General features: G+C 39.2%; 1 protein-coding gene across 1 annotated transcript in view; it reads left to right on the forward strand.

Moving 5' to 3' along the window:
• Positions 1 to 23,911, forward strand: part of ELMO1 (engulfment and cell motility 1) — a 306,139-nt gene that overhangs the window by 175,628 nt on the left and 106,600 nt on the right. The gene's annotated exons all lie outside the window — the stretch shown is intronic.

Here is a 23,911-nt window from a genome sequence, read left to right on the forward strand (position 1 = left end):
ACAGGCCACGAACTCATGGGTATTCTGTACTTGGAACCCTTGTAAGATAGTCCCATGGATTTGCATGGTTAAATTTGACTTCAGTTATTTAACTTCATCTTAGGTTTTGTAGGAGAGCTTGACAGAGCATATTATTATTATTATTATTATTATTATTATTATTATTGTGCATGGCTATTGCTCTTTGATATATCTTCTATTATGTTCATATATTACACACAGAATTTAACCACCTGTTTTGCTAATATTCATTTAGTACACAGATCAAGATAACTTAAGAGAAACTGACTGTTTTGTTTTGGTCTTTAGAGCTCACTATTAGCACCAACAAATGCTCTTCTACATTATTATGTTAAATCTTATGTTTCAAGGGAACAAAAAGAAGTGAAGAAAATAAACTCTCTCTTAAATCAAAAGCCAACAGAAACTACTACAGGGGATGCACAGCAGACCCATTGGGTGTTGTCTTCATCGTGGCCTAAAATGAGTAGTGATGCAGACAGAAAAGGATGCTCAGGGCAATCTCTTACGCTTAATGGCAAAGGAATCAGTGCAACATGTATGACATATGCAGGAAAGGTGACGCAGAGCTTAACTGTCCTGTACAGCCTCTTCCCAGCTTTAAAGTAACGAGCACTGCTCTCTGGCCACTGTAGGAAAACAGTTGTTGAGTCTGAAATACTTTTCTGTGGAGCAGCAACAAACGGACACCGGGAGTCAGTGCCTCTCATCTGGACTCAGCACAGTCAGAATGGCACTGTGGTACCCCAAATGCAGACTTAGGAGAAAACCGTGAGGATTTATGGGAAGGTACTTGTTTAAGCATATGGACATTGGAACATAATCCTTCGTTACTCCCCCATATACTGTGGAGCTACCAAAATTTGGCATCTTTCCCACAGAATGAGTATGTTCACTCTATAAAATGCCATGTGTCAGAGACTATTACCGTTTGCACACAAACAGAAGTGGAGAGAGAAGTGTGTGAATGTAGACACAGTGTAGAATGTAAAGATACAGCTCATGTTTCCTACAAATGCTGGGGGCTTTGCAACGGGTGAGTAATGCAAAAACCAGGATGCCTAGTTCTGAATGCTATGTCTAAGCAAGATTTGAAATAGCAGTTGAGAGATGAACATAATCAGTGTACTAGACAAGCATATTAGTTCACTGAACTTCTGTCTTCATTAAATTTGTGTTTCATTGCTTATACTTCTGACAGGAAAGCGTGGATGTATGCAGCCTACTTCTGATAAACATTTTTGTGTGTTAACTTTTTGCCAAATAACTTACTATTTTTAAATATTTATTAAAGAAGTGTTCATCTCTTTTTCAGGCTTGTTCGAATGAGTCAGCTCAGACATTTTAGAACAGCTCACAAATAATGTTGCAGTTTTAATTGTCTGCTTGTAAGAAATGAAAATTACGCCAGCAACTGAATTGTTCAAATTTGTAGGTAGTGGGGATACAAATATGGAAGGCCTGAATGGGGTGTTAGTAATTTATTTGGGATTCTGTGCAACTTCTGTGTATTTTAATGAATTGGTCCTTCTCTCTTTTGGTATGAGGGTCCAAGCAAATCAAAGGCCAAATATGTATCTAACAATTTTACAGGACAGAGAAAAAAAAATGAGATTCAGGCTACATCCTGAGGTTCTGGAAAAGCTCAGACTGGTATTCTGGAAAAATGCAATGAATACTTTAAAAGCAACTGGGCTGAACGTTATAGCATATCAGCTATCTTTTAAAACAGTGGTATATGAAATGTTCCTTGCGGTCTGTTTTGTGCTGTCCCATATATCATAGAAAGAAAACAAATGTAGAAACTGCAGGGTTTTATTTTTCAGACATGGGAAAAGAGGTGCCATACAGAGTTTGAGTTGTTGCAGTTCTGGAAAACTTAAGGACTACTTGCCTGGCTTAGCATTTCATTTAGTGTTTGTCTCTGAGATGTTTGGGATGGGGTATCTGAATTACACAGAAGACAACCCTGTTTAATGGTGCAAAATACAGTTGCCCGGTTTGGATTTGCATGTAAAGTTCTTCCATTGTTTCAATGGAGATTGCAGTCTGCTTACTGTTATGTTTCTGGGTATGTCTTATGTCTGAAGGATAAACAGGCATACTCTTCTTTGCCATGTATCTATTAAAAGAATGGCCTGCTGATATGAAATCAGGGAACCACCTGCAATACACTAACTTGCTTTCTTCCATCAGTCTGTTGAAGAATCTTATTTGCAATTAACCAATGTAAGGTTTAAAACAGTTTTTAAATCATGTTAAAGTACCTTTGTTATTTTAAGCAGATTATGAAATTAAAAAAATAATTTGGACAGACTGGGGACTCCCAACTATGCAGGATGTGTTTTAATAGCTCAGTAAGCATATATATCCAATCATCTCTAGTTTTACCTGTCAGAGTAGTAGTTTTTCTCTGCCATCTCCAAGTTAAAAATAGCCTTTTCTTTTCAGGGTAAAGAAACACTGCCTTATTAAAGGTGTAGGATAGGAGGTGGCATGTGGAAAAGTAAGATTCTTGTACATGAAGAAAACAACCAGAATATGGGGCAGTTGTTTATTGCGGTGCAAGTATGCTTCTACTGTTTTTTGTTGTGGGTATTTGTTGGTGTTGTTGCATTTACCAGCTTCTCTTTGACAACCCATAGAAACAAATCCAAGATTGATGGTTTTCATCAACTGAGTCTGCTTCATTGGCATATCATAATCCACTTCACTCCATGTGGTGGTATTTTAGACATTCAACACAACACAAACTCATGTCTCCTGCTACTTGTTCAGTTTGCTTTAAGATATGAGGCTCCTTTAACTCCACAATTTTTAGTATAATTCCTTAAGCTGGCGTTAAGTTTTGGTTTACTTTAGATTTTTTTGCCTTTGGTATTTCAGCCTTTTGAGTTCCTATTTTTTTATTTTATTCCACACTTAGAAAGATAAAGGTTATTTTGTTATTTTCAGTCTGTTTTTTTAAGAAAATGAATCAGAAGTGACCAGATTGTCGATGTGTGCCTGTCCTTCCCAATAATGGGCACATGAGTCGATTTCAACCCAGTTTAACAAAGGGAGGTATGAAGTTCTGAAAAATTTATAGAGAAAATAGGTTTCTGAATACAGGAGGATTCTTGCTTCAGTATGAGGAACATCTTTGCAGTGTTCTCACACTTTATTAGACATCAACAGATCACTGCGGGATCTTGGGGATTAATCCACAAGAAGGCAATTTCCATTGGTCCTACTGTTCACTGGAAAACTAAATAATATCCTCTACAATGCTTATTTCTCGTACGTTACTGTGGGTTTTTTTTTAATTTTGGGTTTCAGGTGAAGGCTTAATGTCATTGCCATCACAGACCAAAAAAGCACTGCTGACATTTATGTAAACATTGACAGTAGGTGACAAGAATGACTCCCTGGTAGATACAAATTGCTCATGAAGGCAGGAACTCCATGTCCCAGTGGAATTCATAGCATTTACCATACACCTTGTCTATGACCTCAGTTTCATGAGCCTCTGGGCCCAACAGACATAGTTTTCAGCAGAAAAGAAGATGGATAGGAGAGTGTATGAGACACGGATACGACTGCAGGCCCTTTGTGTGGGAAGTGATGGAACTGAGAGATGTCCTGGAGATTGTCAAGAGAGGTAGGTTCAGCACAGTTAGGGTTAATGAAGAATACCAGAGTTATTAAATGCTGTCATAGGATAATGGTCTCCCACTGGCATATAAATGTGGAGACATTTGTGGGTAATTAATGTCAAAGCCAGGCAGTGATGTTTGTGTTTGAAGGAGCTATTGATCCTCTGGTACTGTACTAGCATACAATGACTTTATTTCCCCTATATCAATTGATTGAGGCACTATCAGTTATTTTATCCAATAGTTGTTGGTGCAATAGAGTGAGAGTTGCTTGCTATAACATTATTGAGTCACCTGATACAACACTGATCACTTCACTTGGTTTATACCTGCTATGTATTACAGCTGACCATGCAGTGCCACTTATAATAAAAAAATATACATTTTATGAGCAGTTTAAAGTAATAATTCTAGGAAAAAGAAAATGTGTCTGAACACTTGATGGCAGGAAATATAGTGTAGGGTCGTGGGAATCACAGAATTATCTAGGTTGGAAAAGACCTTGAAGATCATCCAGTCCATTACCCTCACACTGACAGTTCCCAACTTCACCAGATCCCTCAGCGCTGGGTCAGCCCGACTCTTCAACCCCTCCAGGGATGGGGACTCCACCCCTGCCCTGGGCAGCCCATTCCAACACCCAACAACCCCTTCTGCAAAGAAATGCTTCCTAATATCTAGTCTAAACCTTCCCTGGCACAACTTGAGGCCTTTCTCTCTTGTCCTATTGCTTGTTACTTGGTTAAAGAGACTTATCCCCAGCTCTCTGCACCCTCCTTTCAGGGAGCTGTAGAGGGCGATGAGGTCTCCCCTCAGCCTCCTCCAGACTAAACCCCCCCAGTTCCCTCAGCCATTTCTCGTACGACCTGTGCTCCAGACCCTGCACCAGCTTCGTTGCCCTTCTCTGGACATGCTGGAGTCATTCAATGTCCTTTTTGTAGTGAAGGGCCCAAAGCTGAACCCAGTCATCGAGATCCGGCCTCACCAGTGCCGAGTACAGGGGTAAGATCCTTGTAGAAACACCCTTGTAGAATCTGAACTGCCAAAATGATTGGTGAGAACTCTTGCAAATACAGCAATAAGCCGGAGCAACACTGGGTAAAGTCAAGCCTGGAAGAACTGACCTGCTGGGGACTCATCTTTGATAGTGAGGTTCCAGCTGAACGCTATTTAGACTTCCCTCCTGAGGTGCCATCGGTCAGGAGGTGGTTCGACCTTTAAGGAGATGTGAGGTGCAACAGGCCTTTTCCTGTGAGAAGTATACCTTCTGGAAATGAGATCTAGAGAGTAGGTCTCCCATTCCTGAATATATGCAGTTTTGGGGGTTTTTGTTTGTTTGACTGTTTGTTTTATATGGAAGGTATACTTTTGGAAGGCTTCTAGGCCAAGTCAACCTGTGATAAATAAGGTCTTCATACAACTCAAGCTTATGGCTACATATTGACAAATTACCCTCATCAACTTTTGGATTTTTACCTTCCTCTCAGACACAGGCTAGGTCAGTTGCACAGAGTGGTCAGAGATGTCTCGCATCCTTTCACTTGAGTGCTGTCGGGCTCTTTCTGACACTCCCTCACATCACATCAGCTTTCTGTGTCCAGAATAAAATCTGCCCTTTGTCTGTTTTTTAAAAAAAACACCACCACAAGAAAAGCCTCAAAAAAACAGAAAGCAAAAATTCAAGGAAAAAACCAGCCAACCCATCAACGCTGACATGTGTAATCTTAAACAGATGGTAATTAGATAATTAGAGCCAATTCAAAATATTTGTTTTGCATGCTTTTATTCTGTGAAAACAACCTTCTCCCCCCCTTCAAATATTTTAACTGAAATATCATGATATCGTTTATATTTAACGATTTCACAGCAAAAGTTTACCACAATACTTGTGTTATGTGGAACAATAGAAAGGTCTAAGTAATTTTAGCTCAGGGAAACCTGCTTTGCCCTCCCTCCCCCAATACCCCCTCCACTATCTCCCCCCCCCCCGCCAAAAAAAAAAAGTTGTTAAAAGGTTTGAAAAAAGAAAAATTAGATTATTTTTTTTTTAGAATAAATAATTTGTGGAAAATTAAAAGGTAAATTCATGTAATTCCTTCTCTGAAAATGGTATCCTGACCAATTCTGCTCAGATGATAACCTGGCGTGTTCTCAGAAGTTATTCTTTGACCTTCTCTGCAGACCATATCATGGAACTTAACTTCCCTTGCATCAATTTTAGTGAAAATTTTTCCCTCATGAATAAGTGAATCCAAAATCTAAGCCTGTATAATTTGATTTGGATTGCTACAATTAGTCCCACATATTTAAGAAAGACCTCCAAAAGTACTCTAATAAATGCAGGGCTCAAAATATCTGACTGCTGTCTGTGCAAGAGTGCTTCATCTTCTTTAGCCTTTACAAGAAACTTAATCAAAACTGAATATGCAGAGGGGAGAAAAGCCAGTGCGTAATCAATGTATTAATGCTGTTCTTCAAACACTGTTGCCAAAGATTTCTTGACGTTTGTCTGTTTGAATATATGTGCAAGAACAAAGTTTTTATGTGCATAGTCTCTTTGGCTTCAGACACTAGCTCTTCAAATTAATTAGAAGAAATTTACTCTGGAAATGTTTGCAAGATATACTCTGTCTTGAGATATATTAATGCTAGTAGAACTGGAGAAAGTGAAAGGGATCTGTCATGGTCTGGCAGGGAGTTTATGTTCTGGGGGTCTTTGCAGTTTGTTTTAAACTGTGTGACCTGTATGTCATTTTTTGTGAAAGATCTTTTGTCACCCTTGAACTTTGTAAGTCCTTTGAGTGTTTACTGGTTTTTTTCTAGGATCCTGATAGGATTAATACAATTAAGTAAAATGTTCTGGTAAATATTTAGCTTTTGAACAATATTTAAACATGTGTACCTATTTGAAAATAAAAAAAAATGAAGAAAAGTCAAGCACAGCCAGTTTTCTATCTCTCTCCAAAGGGACTCTAGCTCTTCTCAGCCAAGTTCAGGGAGGGGTCATTCCAGGATATTGGCAGCTATCTGGTTTTATAGTATCCCCCACAGGTAAGAAGATACTTTTTAGATGTTATTTTAAATGAGGCAAAGCTTGTTAGAAGGAAATATTTTTAGGCTAATGTATACAATGAGGGAAAATGTTCTTACAAAATAATAAGATGAGCTTTTAACAAAAAGCTTGCCTCCTTTTTCTGATTATATGAGAAACAGAAAGGAAATGCTCTCAACTGTGAAAGCTCTTCCTTAAGCCTTGAAGTTGGTTGTTAAATGTTAACAAATACCAGTTGGTCTAATACAGTTGTCCCGCAGCTCTTCCTCTGCTTGCATATTAGACCTCTGACAGCTCTCTTAGTGCAGATTGGAAGACACTGCCTTGAGAAGTCAATAATAGAAAGAAAGGCACACACACACGTATACACACAGCTCATCATTATCAACAAAGTGCAGCAATTTGCAGGCATACTAATAGAATATCTCTGCTATGACTCATGCAAAATGGGGATGAGAACCATTCATAATCAAAAATGGCCTAGAGGATATTTCAGAACAATAAATAAACTTGTGATACAAAGTCTTTTGTTGTTGTTGTTGTTTTACAAATAAACTTATCATAGCTAAAATACTTCTCGTGGAGATGTGGGTGTATAATGAAATAGGGAGATTTTTCACATAGCATGCATTGGACTACCCCGCTTAGTTCTGCCTTTGCATCAGTTAGTTTGCTCACCTCGTAGCTCTTCTGGAAATGTTCAGGTTAAGCAGGTGTTCTTGTATGCTCTGTTAAAAAAAAAGGTTCCTTTTTCTGGCTTTGTAAGGTTACTTTCCATAAGGTGAAATTTGGGTAACTCCCAGCTTAGGTTGACAAGAGTTTTGGGCAATTGGAGACCTGTAATGAGCCTCAGCAGCGACGTTGTTCAGCAGGGAGAAGGCAAAGGTTTTAGGCAGTGCACAATACATTCACAGGACATTTAAAGAGTCTTGTTTCTGGTAGATTCAGTACTAGATATGGCAGTGTCTATCATTATGTGGTGCATGGCTATGGTTAACATTTCCCTGCATTTATGTAGTTTAGAGATTTACTTTAAAAATAAAGCACCAACTTTCAAAATCTGGTGTTTAAATGGGAGGTGACTATTAAGACTTTCTGCAATGATTTATCAGAGAGGTAATCTCTTTAATAAAATCTCAGTCATCTATTCAGTAATACTGAGTAATCTGTTTAATAATAAAAAAACATTGTGCCTCATTTCTAAAGCATGTTCTTTTTCTATCAGTGGGAGTCTGAGATGGAGTTGGCTTTTACACCATCTTGCTGGAGCAATGGAGAGCCTGTTTGTTGGAATAGCTGACTGTTCCTCCTCCCATTAAGGCTGAATTGAATTCTGGGTGCCCAGGGCAAAGTTGTTTCTGACATACCGGAAGATTTATCATGAAAAGTGATACATGTTAGAGCATCTAAGCAATCACTCTGAGGAAGAAAGGAACTATTAACCCTATTGTATACTCAAGGAAACTGAGTTGTGGGGTACAATTCTTATGCTAGCAAAAAGAGCTTGATTCAGTTCAGTCACAGTTGATATACCCTGATCCATAGCTGATGAGCAAAACTTACTGAAGACTACACCATTTTTGGTCCATCTCTACAGTAATGGCATTGCAGAGGGGGTGTGGGCTTTGTTGCAAAAGGCTAAAGGGTATTGTAGTGTTTGCCTGAAATTCCAGCCACTTCAGCTGAGAGCGCAACAAAGATTTCTGAAAATATGAAATCTTTACATATTAGCAGTTTCAAAGATGAGCATTTGAGGAAAGTAGTTAAAACTGGTAAAAGAGAAAAAGTAACAATGCAATATTTGTAATAGTCATGAAACTGTTGTAAAGAGTGTTTGAGTGCAGGGCACATTCCTTAGTTTCTCATTTTGTGCATTTATAAGTGTTAGCAATTGTTGTTCATTAAGACAGCCATGTCATAACGATTGCTGAAATATTTTGAATTGTCCCTGAGTTTTCTCTAACGCTTGCTCTGACCAATGATATAACACCATCATTAGTGCAGTTTAGTTTCCAGTAAAGAACTGCAAAGTAATTGCAAAGTAAAAAGGATTGCGCAGATCAAATAATTTCCATTTCTTGAAAGGTAGAATTTTCTTTTTACATGTGTACCTTTATGGTCAATAAATTTTCTAACCATACATTCAGTAAATCAATATTAGTAAAATTTAGGTAGAAAACGTTAATTCAACAGTTCCATAATAGCCTGTCACTAAAGGGTAGCTGGCCTAGACTTAATGATGTAAATGCAGAAAACAGCGAAATGGATCATTGTAGGTAGCCATGGCATATATTCCCATTCATGGATTTATTGAACTACTCCCTTATACTAAGTACTACTCTTTTCATGCGTGTGAGGATTGGAAACCTTTTGATTTCCAGCCTAAATAATAATATATTCAGAATTATTTTAAACCTCTTTAAAGTGCCAACTTTGTTCTTTGTTTAATAGCTCTCTGCTTTCTGTTTCTGTCCTCTCCCCCACATATTTATATTACTTCATTTCAACCTTCATCCTGCTAGATTAAATCAGCACAGTCATTTCAGTCCATTCCAATACCATTCTCTGTTTACTGACCATTTTAGGAGTCCTTCCTTCCTTGCACTTTGTCCTCATTTACGTGCCTGTATTTTATGTATGGGATGACCAGAATTGCAGGTGTTATTCCAGTTTGTGTACTATCAGTACCTTGTATCATGTTTTTGATACTTCACTGCCTGTGCTAGAGATTTCTCACTGATTATGTTTTAGAATTACTGTTGCTTTTATTGGGGCTTTTGTCACAGTGACAACTCTGTATACAAGGTGTCTTTTTCTCTTGATATATATATTTATTTTTTTTTTTACAACTGACGTCTCAGATTAGAGCAGAAATCCTTTTTATTACTCAAAATCTTTCACACTATTCAGTGTCATACCATTCTGATTTCTCTGGGTCTCAAAAGCCTTGCTTTATGACACTCTGATCTTCTCTTAGGGTACCATCAATAGTGCCACCAGCTTTGGGCTCCAGTAAAATATGTGGAGGTAGTCCTTGATTTTTTGCCAAGGTCTTTAATGAAAATCCAGAGTCCAAGACTGATTTATGAGAAATTCCAGTAGTACTGCTCTTAGCTTGATAGTTCCCCTTTACTTTTTGTCATTTCCATATGTGACCAGCATCTCACACACCTCACTGATTCTTGTATCAAATACCATTTTCTCCAGATGAATTACTGATTTTCTGTCTGGCACACAGTGTTACATCAAAATATTTTTCTTAAACCAAGTCAGATGCAGGAGAACTAATCTGTCTGCTGTGCAGATAAAGTCCACCACATTTCACCCATGAAAAACAATAGTTATTTTGTCAAAGAAGATTAGATGAATCAGACTTGATCTCTTCTTGGCAAGCCTGTGCAATATTTATTCCAGTCTCTGTTGACCTCAGTATATTTTTATGTACTTTCCTTCAAAATTTGTTCTGAAGCTTTGCCTGCTATTTAGAACAGCCCTGACAATAACCAATTTCACCTTTCCCTCCTCCCTTTTTAAAATAAAAACCTTGTGTTTGCTTTTGTATTCTCCTCACATGACAGATTTATTAAAAATCTGCCTTACTTGCAAGGCCACGTGTAGGACAGAAGGGAAGGACATCACGAGATGGAGAAGGAAGTGCCCTTTACAATGAAGGAAGGGATATGACTCCAAAAAGGGGATATTTAACATAAAGCAGATTCTTTTGCAGATTTTATAGTCGTAACTTTGGCACGTAATTGGGGTGCCTTTATGTGGGTAGCTGTGAAAACTTAAGCTTCTTCAAGACTTAAAGCCTTTATGAAAGGAACTGTGGCTGTTTACATGTTTGAACACCAAAAGCATCAACTGGGAGTCAAACTGCCAGCGTGGCAGGACTCAGGTCTGTTGCTGCCCAGTCTCTGGGTGCAGGGAGTGGCAGGCCAGGTGCCACAGCAGGGGTACAGTGCTGAGCCCTGCTGTCACCCAGGTGGCTTTATGTCCCAAACTGCATGTCTGCACTGCTCCTTCTGGGAGGTGGCAGAAATCCCTCCTCTGCTCTGGCAGCGGAGCCACTTGGTTTGGGCTTGTGCTGGAGCGTGGTGAGGGAGTGCAGCTTCAGCTGGGCTCTCACTTGTACTGTCAGAAACCTCTTATAGTTTGAACTTACATCTTAAAAAACATTGACTTTGCTGATCTCATTTTCAAAGAAATTTCGCTCATGTCTTTCAGGCATGAGAACAAAACCAAAAAGTCTATAAGCTTTAGCTTCCTGTTAAATCTACTAAAGAACGGCGAAACACCTTGTATTGTGTGCGGAGGTGCTGGCCTTCTCTGAATTAATAAATAGGTAACACAAGGAGAAATCAGTGAAATTCATTTTGAATCAGTTCCAGTTTGAGCTCATCTGCTGACTGAGGTCATTCTGGTCCAGTTTTAGCACAGGCTGTTGTCAAAACAGGAGCAGTCGGTGTCCCGCAGGCAGGTCCGTGAGGGACTGCAGCAGCAGGAGAGGTGCTGCCTCTGGTGCCACCTTCTCTGCTGGAACCAGGGCACCCACTGTTCACTGTCCTCCCACCCAGCCCCAGCTTCTCACCTGCTCCTTCACTCCCCCAGCTCTGCCTGGTGGGACGGGAGGGCCAGAGGAGAATTGCAGTGTGGTGGTGGGAGTGAGGTTGGTGCTAATGCTACGATTGAGCAATGACAGAAAAGAAAAGAAAAAAGAAAAGAAAAGAAAAGAAAAGAAAAGAAAAGAAAAGAAAAGAAAAGAAAAGAAAAGAAAAGAAAAGAAAAGAAAAGAAAAGAAAAGAAAAGAAAAGAAAAGAAAAGAAAAGAAAAGAAAAGAAAAGAAAAGCTCTCTTACCCCACACTTGATAAGTCTGTGTGTCCTGCCAGATACACACAGCTGCATGGAGCTGTTTGGCTGCAAGTTATCTCTAGCAGGAGCAGAAATGTTTGTGTTGATCAGATTTTAGCTCCTCATGCTCAGCAAGTCCCAACTGGGGACAGGGGGTTTCTATTTTCATTTGAGCTGTTACTCTGAGCTGCCAAGAGCAATGCACCTTCAAAGTTTTTGCCAGTTCAGGCTCGACAGAAATTTCTGAATAAAGAACAAGGTTGGGATCCAGTTTAAAAAAACAAACAACCCCAAAACCACAGAGGTTTAGAATGGCTTCAGTTCAGACTCTCTTTAATTCCTTTCTGGGAACAATTTCTGCTGAATTTTAAAGTACCATAAGAAACATTTCTACTACTTTTCTCAAGTTTAAATGGGAAGGGGTTGACATTTATTTTTCTCTTAAAGCTAATCTGGTGCTTCTTTTGCCGTAATAATTTTGAAACCAACATTTCTAATCTTTCCTATTGGTGATGGAGAAATTTAGCTATTTCTCAAAAAAACCCATTTGAAATCTCAATTGTTTCTTGATGGTTTGTTTGGAAATGCTATTTCTGTAACTTGTCACAGTAGACTGGGAAACACTTTTCCAGATGTATTACTTCACAGTTTTTAGATAGATGCTAATAACCTGTACATAAATATGTCACAGCTGATCAGATTCAGTGAAGAAAAAATTGAAGAATGCTTTCTGAGGGCATGATGGTATTTTTTTTTTTTAGATGATTTTATATTGTTTAGCCTGTGTTATGAACCAGTGTATTTTAACAGAAGCAAGGCTAGTACACTTGCCTTATATGCAGTGTCCCTTGAGACATGACTGGGATAATGCTTTGTAAAAAAGCAGCCAAGCAATGATACTAAATTTTGAGAACTAATTTTAAACTAAAATGCAGAAGCAAAGAGAGGTCCTGTATGAGATGACTTTCATTTTTCCTCTCTGAAATTGCTAAGTGTCTGCAGTGGGAGTAATAGGAGAACATTTCTAAGTGGTTTAGCTTAGCTCTTTTTTCAAATACAGACATAGTCCAACAGAGAAATTTCAGCTGAAGGTTTTTGCCTGCATATTTTTTTGTTTGGTTCTGAGAAATCATTATTTTTATCTTTGTATGTTGCTATTCTATGATCCTTATGCATACAGAAATATTTCTAGTGTGAGTGATAACACACTGTGTGAATAAGACCCTCAAGGAAAAATTAAGATAATTACTCATGGTCAGGGTGGAATAAAATGATAGAAAAGATATAACTGTCTCCAGGAACCTGAAGGCATGATGTAAAAATCACTTTATTCAGTTTTCATAGTCAACAAGGACAAAACAAACAACAGATTTACAATACAAAAGAGAAAATGTATATCAAACAATGACAACAGCAAAGCTAGAGACTAGATAAGTAATGGAACAAGCTACAAAGAAATACTGTGCAGTTATTAACACCAGAGACATTACAGTTTAAAACAAATTTCCTCCTTATTGTCCTGATTCTACAGTTTACAAAGCTGTGACCTCAACAAGTCTTAATGTGTTTTCTGGGCCTCTTTTCTCTCCCAGTCTCCCACATGTTCATTTATACTCAAGGGCTTTTTACTCCAAGCATCATGAGGAAGGAACCTGCATTACTTCACTTATCCCTGAACTAGGTGATTCTTTAAACTTCTCTATAAACTAAAAGGTATGGGGTTAACATGAATTATGTCTGTTAACATACAATGAAAATGCCCTAGGATATAGAGCAGGTATTTATTTTAAAATGTTTGCACTCTAAAATATTTTTAAGCAAAAGACCTGTTTCCCAGACTAAAATACAGTGGTTTAACTTTTTTTTTTTTTTTGACAGTGGTATGCCTGAAATGCTAGTTTAATGTTTCAGCCTATAAAGAAGAGCAATAACATAAAGTAGGGCAATATTACAGCCTAATTAAACGTCTCTAAAACATAACTTTTGATGACAATAGTTTCACCTATCCAAAACTGTGCTCTGGCAGCCATAGTATCAAACAACTCAGTTCGTGTTAGAGAACCCCACTGGAGTAGCTTACGAGCTGCATGTGCCACTTGGAAATGTATTGTTTAAATTGCTTCTCTTGTTAAGCCTGTGGTCTAATTAACTTGATTTTCTGCTTGCCTTTCAAGAGGTTAAGTCTGACATCTAAAGAGTTAATGTTAACTAATGTCATTCTAGAGATTGATTAATATTCACTAAGTCATTTGAAGATGTTTGACACATTATGCGTTATGGTGATGATCTCAGATAAACACACTAACAAGCCCCAAGGTTTGGTGTTTCCTGAGCAGCTTGCACCAACATCACTGTTTTCCTTTTTTTTTTTGTGAGTAGCAATTACTCAGTTTGGTCTATGTTAAAAGAGTATGCTTCAGCAGCTTTATTTTTGTTCTGCCAGTCTGACTTTGGGACTCTAGCCCAGATAGTTAAAAACATAATTTACAAATTAAGGCAATTTGTAGGGGGAGAAAACAATTTAGGCGGTTCTGGTTAGATAACTAAGATGCAGTTTTCACAGTGAGTTAATGACCTTCAGCTCAGCAAGTCCGACTGGGTTCTAATAGCAATTGAGTTCATGAGGAGAGGCAAGATTTGCATTTCCCCACAGATCACTAGGTTGTTGCTGCCTCGCTTAGCACTGCTGGTTGCCCATGGCAGACCAAGAAGGAAATAGCAGGTGGGCTATAGACATGCCAGGGTGTTCCCAGCCTGGAGTGTATTGCACAGGATTTTGACTGTGCAGACTTGTATCCAGTGACTGGTTCCTTCTTTCTCACACTTTACTTTCACAAAGGGGAGGGCGGGGACAGAAGTTATCTGGTAATTTGGCCATATATGTATAAATACACGTATTTTAAAGGAGGTGCACAGTTTGTAGGGATGCAGAAGGGGAGGGAGGAGAGGTGTTATTGCTAAAGTGGGTTGTCCTAAAATGGAGCTGCTGTAGTAGTGGTACCGTGGATATTTTCAAAGTCAAGGAGAGCTAGTAGGTGTGCTTGTCCTGGTTCTTGAGCAAAAGATGTAGTTTCAGCACAGTTAGAACCAGATCTGACAGGGAAGAAGAGCTGCCCTCTCTCTAGGATTGATACAGTGAATTCCCTCACCTTAGTTACAGGCAATCTTTTTTTTTTTTTTTATTGATAGCGATGACATCTTTCCCCATATCTCAGTCTGCTACCTTGGTTGGCATTTTGAGTATATCTAGGATTGATTCAAAACAAGTGGCTGAATTTAGAGTGCTTGTGTTCCGTTGCCTTTTCTGTGGTGGCAGAGGAGCTAGTGTAAGTTTAGCTGTGTTACTCACTTTCTAGATAACAGGTCATTTGTCCTCCCAGCTTTTGCACTTTGGGAGCTAGCCTGACTGATTAGGCAGAGGTATTGGGCAGCCAGCCTGCCTCATACTCCACCATGGGGACACCGAAGGAAGCCTAACAGCCTGCCACAAAAATGCGCCAAAGGAGGTGTCTTATATAGAGACACCTCTGATGGTAAGTACGTAGGGGTTTTGGCTGATCTGTGCCAGGTCTGCATGGGTAATTCAGTTGTAACCCTTTTTTTTCTAATAGGGGAATAACAACTTTTCCTTCCTGGCTTGATTGCTGATATGTCAGCTTCTCCATCTGCTCGTTTGCTTTTCTTCCTTGCAGTTCTCCTGCTGTTGCTCACCTGTAAGATCAAATACCTAAAAAAAAGTTTTTTCCATTAGTTGTCTCACACAATGACTGCATAATTTCTTTGCACTATAATTTTAAACATTTGTTTTTATTGAGGAAGTCTGTGTGAGGGAAGGGGGAATGGGAGCTGCTTAGGTAGCAAGAGGAGACCTACAAAATTTGTAGCCTTCCCGGGTTACTCTTTGCAGTGTTTTTCCTGCAGGTTTGCATAGGCTCCTTTAAGTTTTGCTTACAGATGGAGCCCTAGCCAGCCTATTTAAAGCAGAATTAATTTTCAGTGACAGCTCCTCTCTTGTGAATTGAAACAGCATGGTCTGTATTTCAAATGGTAACCAGAGTAAATTCTTGATGAAGTATCTCACAGAAGGTCTTTGGAGAGGCACAGGCTATAACCTGTAGTGCAGTCTCTGTAACTCCCTTATAAAGAAAATGGGTAATTAGAGGTAAGAGTGTGCTTTTTAACAAGAATCCCTTCAGGAGGAGAAGCAATAAGTTGATGCTCTCTAGAACTGAGTAGGAAGTGAAAAGTCAGCAATCCTGCCATGAAAGGCAGTTTCTCAGCGTACTGCTCATGGGAGGGGACATCAAGGAGATGCACAAGGGAAGGCAGAGCAAGTGCCCATTTATTCTGCACCCAGGAACTTCTGACTCCAGCCCTCAGTGTTCTGGGTCTGTGGTGCTGCAACAGAAAGAGTTGAAAGAGTACAGCGTTTAGCAATAAGCTTTGCCAAAGGGTGTTGTAGGGCTAAAAAGAGTGGTTATGCAGTTTAAGTGACTGACTTTATGTTGCTCTTTATAAATGCTGAGAATATCTACCTCCCCCATTGCTACTGTCATTCTTCCTGGTTTGTCTGGAGATATGGTTAAGGCCAGTTTCTCTGTGGGCTTAGGAGAGAAAGGATGCAACAGGAAAGGGACTAGGGGATCAACGTGCAACAGATGTGATAGGTGTTTCCCTTGATAGGTCTGAACATAGCTGGCCTTCTGGCAGTGCCACTCTCTGTGTCAGTCAGACTTCAAGTAGACAGTCTGTGGGCTTAGAAATGCTTTTTTATATGGGGTTTTTTTGGTGTTTTGGTTTTGTTTTGGGTTTTTTTGCTAAGCTTTCATGTAGCCCTCATAGCCTTGTGTGCTTTGCAAGGTGTCAGGAACCTGACAGAGCAGCGGTGTTATCTTTTGTAAGAAGATTTTGCTTAGTGTGTTTACTTGTTAAACAAGGTTCTGTAGATTCTGCTTTGTATGTGTAATTCCTTCTTATTCTATATGTTTACTAGAAGTGACCATAAAGACTTCATAGTCCCTAAGCAAATTTATCAGATTAATTGATTAACATTCTGATGACCTTAAAAGCCTTTTCCAACCTAAATGATTCTATGATTCTATATTGTTATTCAAGGATACTGTAAATATGCTGGAGCATAATTGCAGATCTATGTATTTTTTTCACAAAAGGCATTCCTTTTTGATACAACAAATGCAAGCCCTTGTTTTTTCATACCATTTCCACTCTCTAAAGAGTTTTCTCCTAGAAGTGCATGACTAATTCAAATGAAGTGCTCCGTCACCTCTGAAAATGATACTCCAATTTATCCATCAGGTTTTAAAACTTCATTTTCTTATTGTTATTGATCACTGCTTTTTTTAATACTGGGAGTAGTGGAGGAGTGAAAAGGGAAGCAGAGTACTTTTCTGTTTGCCCAACAGTGTGCTGTGACATGTGGTAGAGTCAGTTCAGAGTTATTCATATCTGGCACCTGTTTTATCTCAGATAAAAATAGGCTGCTTTTGAAAGAGATGGGGAACCCTTATCAGCATGATACTGACTCTTTGTAATTTTATTTGTTTCCTTGTTGCATATAAGAGCCTTTTTAGTAACTCTCCTCTCTTTGCACTTTGGCTTTCTGTTTGCATTTCCAAACCACGATGTTCAGTCTTTAGGTCCATTCTAAGTAGGAGAGGTGTAGTGAAATATCTGTATTTACTGAGAGTTGCAAAAGGATTTATCTTTATAAAGTCAGCCTGCTTGTGTGGACACTGGTGGCTTCATTAGTTTCTTTCAGTTCACCATCAGCTCTGGACATGGCAGGGTAAGTCCTCCAGGATATTGTTCTTCACCTGCATCCTTATGGCCGTAGCACAGATACCACCTCTGAACTGATGGATCTGGTGGTAGTGATGAGTACGGGCTTTATTGACTTGTGCTGCAGTAGTCAGAGTTCTTCCACTGCTTTTATTTAGGACAACGAGAGAGGTGGATTTTTAAATAGTGGCTCCTTTATTTAATGATATCTTGGGGAGACAAGGTGTATTTCTGACACAGCAGCAGCCACCTTCAAGGCAAATCTGGATAAGTGAGTGAAGAGCTTGCAGCTGCCTGTGCCATAAACATCCTAGTCCTGCCTGTCTCACCAGGCTTGAGGCTTCGTGGAATCCTTGTTTTTCATTGCATGGTGAAGTTTATTCTTAGCCTTGAAAAAGGAAAGCTTACAGACTGTACGAAGCCTTTTTCTGTGTACTTTTCTTCCAGTTTCCCTCTGTAGCTCCGCTAATGAGAAGTCTTATAGGTTCAGAGAGAAATGCTGTTGCCTTATGTCTTTATGAGAAGGTGGAGTTGATAGTTTTGCGGCATGTTTAGCAATTTCTTATTATTTCTATTCCAACTAAATAGGTGATCAGGTAAGGTGTTGAAGGTCTCTTGTAGCCATGTATTGCTGGGTAATTTTGGTGCTCTGGAAGTGCTACATACCATGTTGAGAAGGGGGCATTTTTGCTCTACTTTACATTGCTTTTCAGAGTAATTGTGTGCATGCTGTTTTCATGCTGAAATTTTGGATTTGGATTCACTCCCGATATCCTTGTCTGGGATGACATTTTCTGAGACACACACATGCGCCCACACCCCTGGGGAAGCCAGTGACGCATCTTGCACAGTTCAGTGCAGTGTGATTCCTTACCCCCTTTTTGTTTCAAAGCAGGTGAAACAAAATCCTCAGATAATTCACCTAGATTTAGAATTTAACAAATGCAGCTTAGCTTTTTGCATTATTTTGTTGTGTCTTGAAGCTTAGTTGCTTGTATCTTACTCTCTCAATCAAAGTAAAAGGGACAAGTGGCTTTTGTTCTAATACCAGTTGAGCCTTCTAAACACCACTGTTCCCTAGGAAAGAAAATTACATGATTGGCAGCAATATTACTACTTCATTACTGCTCTGTCATTGTTAGTGGCCTTCTTTGCCTTAAATTACACTGTTTCCCTATCATGTTCCAGAAAGTTAGCAAGAGGTTTTCTTTCAAACTCTGGCCAGCAGACTACAGGGATCAGTGCTGTAGATAACTTGGCAATTGCTGTATTTTTGCAGTATTAGGTGCACTTTTTCTTATATACTCTATGTGTTACTGAGACAAGTTTTGATTGCATATATAAAAATGGTCATGGCAGTAGTTATTTTTACTGTATCGCATCGTCAGGGAGAAGCAGAAATTACAGTGCTGCTTCTCTTGAGAGCTAGTGAGAATTAGTTGCTCTTTGGTTGTCTTCTGTTACTGGCAAATAATAATCCCAGAGGAGGCTGTGCCAAGTGGAGATGATATTTCCAAGGTCCATATTGCACCCTTCATTTGTGGATCTTGCCGCACTTCAGAAAGTGCAATGGATCTTTCCACCCGCCTCGTCTCTGATCAAATATTATCATCTCCATTCTGTGAAACCGGGGAAAACAACAGAGGGGATAAATGGCTCACCCAGAACTAAGCAGCAGCTCAGTTAAAGAAAATGCAGATCTCTCTGAAGATTGGATCACATGGATCCAAGGTACCTTCCAGACAGGGAGATGTTTTCGAACCACTCTCTCCCTGGGACTTTGCAAACCAGTTTCCAAAAGCTCTGCATCACTGCTTCCCTCATCACAAAATTATGCTGATGCAATTTCAGGATGCTTTTCTTGATGAGTTTCAGGCTGCACAGGATCAGTCACTACCAACCCCAGCACAAAGGCTTACTCCTCACCACAGGTATCTGCCTGTCCCTTTATGTGTCGTAGTATTAACACGAGGTGACCGTACTTATATGGCTGACTGAATAATTTGATTGATTTAAGCTGTCTGCCTGCTTTTGAAATATTTGAAATACACAGCACGTTATCACTTTTATCTATTATCTACTTAATCAAATGTATTCTAGTTTTATTTTGTAGACCAGTTGTGTGTGGCAGACATCCAGGAATGAGGTGGATCATTTTGAATTAGTACATAATCTTTCATATGCATTCCCAGTGTGATGGGTCTAAGCCTTAAGTTTGCAGAAAAATGACTTTTTAAGTCACCACAACTTGTCGCCCCATAGCGTCATGAATGGATTTTGAAAATATCTAATGGGTTGGGCGGTTCCTAATTTCAAGCATTCCTCTTCATGATAGATACGGCTATTTATTATTTTGCTTCATACCAGTACAACCTTTTTCATTTCTTGAATTAAAGAACTTCACAAGGGAGGTCAGAATGACCATATGCCATTTTAAAGATGCAGTGAGGGGTGAGTATCTGGTATCAACATAGCAGTATAATGGAGTCAGGGAGAAAGCAGAGGTTTCTTAATATCAAGGGCAGTACCTTGCCTAGAGAAATATATTACTGTGTCTCTGTCTGCTGTTGTAGCTTTTTGGGAAGGGAGAGATTATCTTTGTGTTACTTTCAAGTATTGTACAACAAAAATTGTAAGATTAAAAAATTGTATTCATAGTTGCTTGTTCTTTTTTCCTTTCCAAGTGAAAACTAGGTATAGATATCTACACATAGCCTACTTTTCAAGGTGGGGGAAAGATGTAATGAGCACTTCCAGCTATCAACTAGCTTCTGTTGAACTGGTGACCTTTGTTCGTACTGGTTTGAACAGTGAGGTGACACACCAGCCTGGTGTCTGGTCTGGTGCACTTGTCCTTTCCTGGAATCTGTCTTGCATGCAGAAATCCCTATTGTCTGTATTCAGTTCACCACAGCAACTTTGAAATTCAAATCTCTACTGTGCTTCAAGTCAAACAGTTATTGAAACATCATCATGTAATCTGTGCCCTTCCATGACAGGTTTATGCGAATATGCAAATACCTAACTGTTCTTGACACAGCTAAAAGAAATTCAGACCTGGTGGTGTTGGTGTTGTTTCTTGTGGGAAAAGACTTTTAGAGATGAGGTAAAAAATGAAGGTATAACTCTCTTTTTCTTTCTCAATTTGTTTTCCGTTTTCTACTAATCCACAGAGGAACAGCATAACATATCAAATCTGTTTACTGCTCGAACAGTCTGGGATTCTTGAATGTCTTTGTTGTAATTTAAGAAATGAATTGATAGACAAAATTCTGTTGAGTAGACACTAAAAATACACACTGAAGGAACCACATAAACTCCCAGGTAGAAATTAGCTCTTTTTTTGTCAGTGCAATTTATGATGAGAAATGAACAAGGCTTCTTCCTCAAAGTCACAGCTATAGATCAGCTAGAAGCTTGAAGGACTACTTGAATCCTGAGAGGTGGCACATTGATCTACAGCTCCGAGAATTGTGCCAAGAAAGGAAAATCAACAAGATCTTCACCTAATTTATGTAGGCCAGACATCTGTGACTTGCCTTTCGAAGGTGATCTCACAGAGGCGTAATTAAAACTTGATGATGTTATTAAATAATCATGATGATTTGTGTCCCTGCGCTGCAGCCGTGTGTGTGTTTTTGTGTGGTTATAAATGTGGTTAGTCCCTGATCTTGAAAATGAAGGTTAGAGAGTCCTGAGCTTAAGGGCAGGAATTTTGCATGCAGCTCTTACATAGATGGTCTCCAAATTATTCTAATGCTGGACCTCTGTTTCAGTTTAGAACTAGTCAAATTGCAAGTTAGTGAAAAAATAAATCCACAAAGTTTTTAATTAGTAAAACTGAGCAGTCTCTAAATTTGCCCATTCTGCAGAGACAGGCAGTGCTCTGATGTTGGAGATGCTGACTTGAGGCTGGAGAGAGTGGGGTAAGATTGTAAGTTATGACTTGGTCTTACTCTGGTTTGGAAAGCTAGTCACACGGTATTGCCTTTTCCTTCATCCTCATCTTACCTTTTAGAAGGAGAAGGAACATACTGGGACAAGGGTTGTCTTTAATTAGATATTTAAACACTCTGAGCAGAACATAGACGTGACCTCAGCTGCAGCCTGTAGATATGCTATAATGTAAACACTGCTGATATGCTTTGCTTGTGATTTTTTTCCATCAAGTTCTATTATTTTGGAGAGAATTTTTGAGACATATAAAAAGCTACCTTTGAAGTCAATATGGACTTTTTTTTGCCTCTGCTATCTGGATGCTGGTGGGAATTTTGAGGAAGCTGTTTATCATTTGAATTTTTCTTAGGATTTGTTTTGTGCTTTAAGACATTGATCCTGCTTTCTAACAGGCCTAACTTTCTCCATTTATATCAATAACAGTGATTTTTACTCTTTCAGACTGAAAAGGCATAAAACACAGTATGTTGCCTACTCATAAAAAAGGGTGGGGAGAGGTGACACCTCTGATTCTGCATGCAAAGCAGTCAACATAGTAGATACGGTTTGGGGCTGATTATCGTAAGGAGCATGAGTTAGAACTGATGATCAGTTTCTGAGAATCCCTAGCCTTTCCATTAATTTTGATTTATTGATTTTTATGAGCAGGAGCAGTGATAAGCTCAGGCTCTGTGGAGGATCAGAAAGGCCAGCATGTGTCAAGGGTTATTGCCTTGTTTTGTGCTGTGATTTATACAGCGAAAGTACTGGCTGCATTCTTCTGCTTGGTGTTATTTTATTTCTTCTCATCATTATAGTATTTCATGACTTAAAGACAAGTGCCCTCTGAGAATCTGTTCTGTTGTGTCTCTGACATTATTACAGGCTGAAGGTCTGATTATTGGAAGTGCTGAGCCCTTGCAGCTTCGGTGGAATGAATGGAAGCTGAAGGTGCTCTGAAAATCACGCCCGAGGCATTTTATTCTCTTAAAGGGATTGAATCGTGCCTCATAAATACAGGTTTCTGCTTTGACTAATTCCCCTTTGACTGCACATCCTTTGAAGTAAATGGGGTTTACTTGATTAGAATGAAACCTGTGCTCCAAAATTAACTCTCATCCTCTCTACATAGCTGAGGAATTGATTAGATCTTAGTAAATCTGATGGTAAAATTAAGCTTCAAATTTACAATTAAGCTTCAGAGTTTTGCTTTATAATTGAAATACTGCATGTTGGGAAAGATCAGAAACGCTTTTTCTTTGAGAGCTCAGGTAATTCTAAGCACAACTCATGTTCCTATGGCAGACCTAGTGGTCTAGCAGAGGTAACTCAACACGCTGAAAGGGTGGTTTTGCAGCTAGAAGAGATATCGGAATCAAGTGTTTGCAGCTAATGCAGGGAGTCAGCCTGCCTGAGCCATTCACATTCTCCTCCAAAGAGTCTTAATTCTAATTTCTCCAGTTCCACTGAGAGAAAGCAGATGTCAGACAGTGATCCAGCCTCGGGAAAAGGGTGATATATCCCAATGCTTGATAATTCTGCTGTTCTTGCAGAAAAGCAATCTCGCCTAACCAGTGGCTGTTTGATCCTGAAAAAGGAAAGATGCTGCTGGATAGGCATGTGAGTGACTGCTGCAAAAATCCAAAGGAGCACTCATGCAGAGGTGAAAGCTGAAGCAGAGAGATCTGGGGACAGGATATATGAAGAAAGGCTTAGTTGACTTTTTTTGTTAGTGTTTTAAGAACATAAATATGCAACCTACTGAGGTGGCCCTGCAAGTCATGGGAAGGATAAGAATCTTTTTCAGTCCTTGGCTAAAGCCCCTTCTGTTTCCAGGTTGCTCAGATGTGCCCAGAGGTCAACATTGCTTCAGCCCTCATGTTTTGAAAATCCATTATTTGCTCGAGGAGATTCACAGCAGTCTGTGCTTTTCCTTTTTGGGATCATCATTATAGTATTATTTTATTTTTTCCTTCCTTAAAGCCAGTATTTGATTAATAAAGAAAGCTTAGGGTTAGGTTTGTTGTTTTGTTTTGGTTTTTTCTATCTCAGATAAGGGACAGATAACAGAAAATCCATTTCTTTTGTTTCCAGTTATTTCAAAGAACAAATAAAAAGTTATATTCCCATCTATATGTTTGTCTACATTTCTCTGGTTACCTCTGTGGTATATCCATGTACAATATGGTAAATCATCTGCTGTGTCAGCAGAGCTTCACTTTTCAGTGTGTACATTGTTCTTAATACTATTATGTGACTGATGGGGTTTGGTGTTTAGTTCTCAGCAGGCAATATATTGCATCCTCTTAGCAGTGGGGAAGGCTGTTGTCTTCATGAGGAGACTTGTGCTTCTTCCCTGTGTTTTGCCGATTATCAGGCCTAGCATAAAGGACACAACCAGCATAAAGATAAACCAGTAACCAAAGTGTATTTGATACAAAAGGGTCAGTACATGGGTGAGCACTGGGGGTACAGACAAGTCAGTCAGATTATACATAATCGACATCAATCCCACTGACCCCAACAACGACACCTCACGACCAACAATGGGTGGAATAAATGGTGAAATGCAGTCTCCCATAGCAGGGACAGGAGATAACTGAGTCAACAACCAAA

This window comes from Athene noctua, chromosome 2 (genome assembly GCF_965140245.1).
Source record: "Athene noctua chromosome 2, bAthNoc1.hap1.1, whole genome shotgun sequence".
NCBI classification, from domain to species: Eukaryota; Metazoa; Chordata; class Aves; order Strigiformes; family Strigidae; genus Athene; species Athene noctua.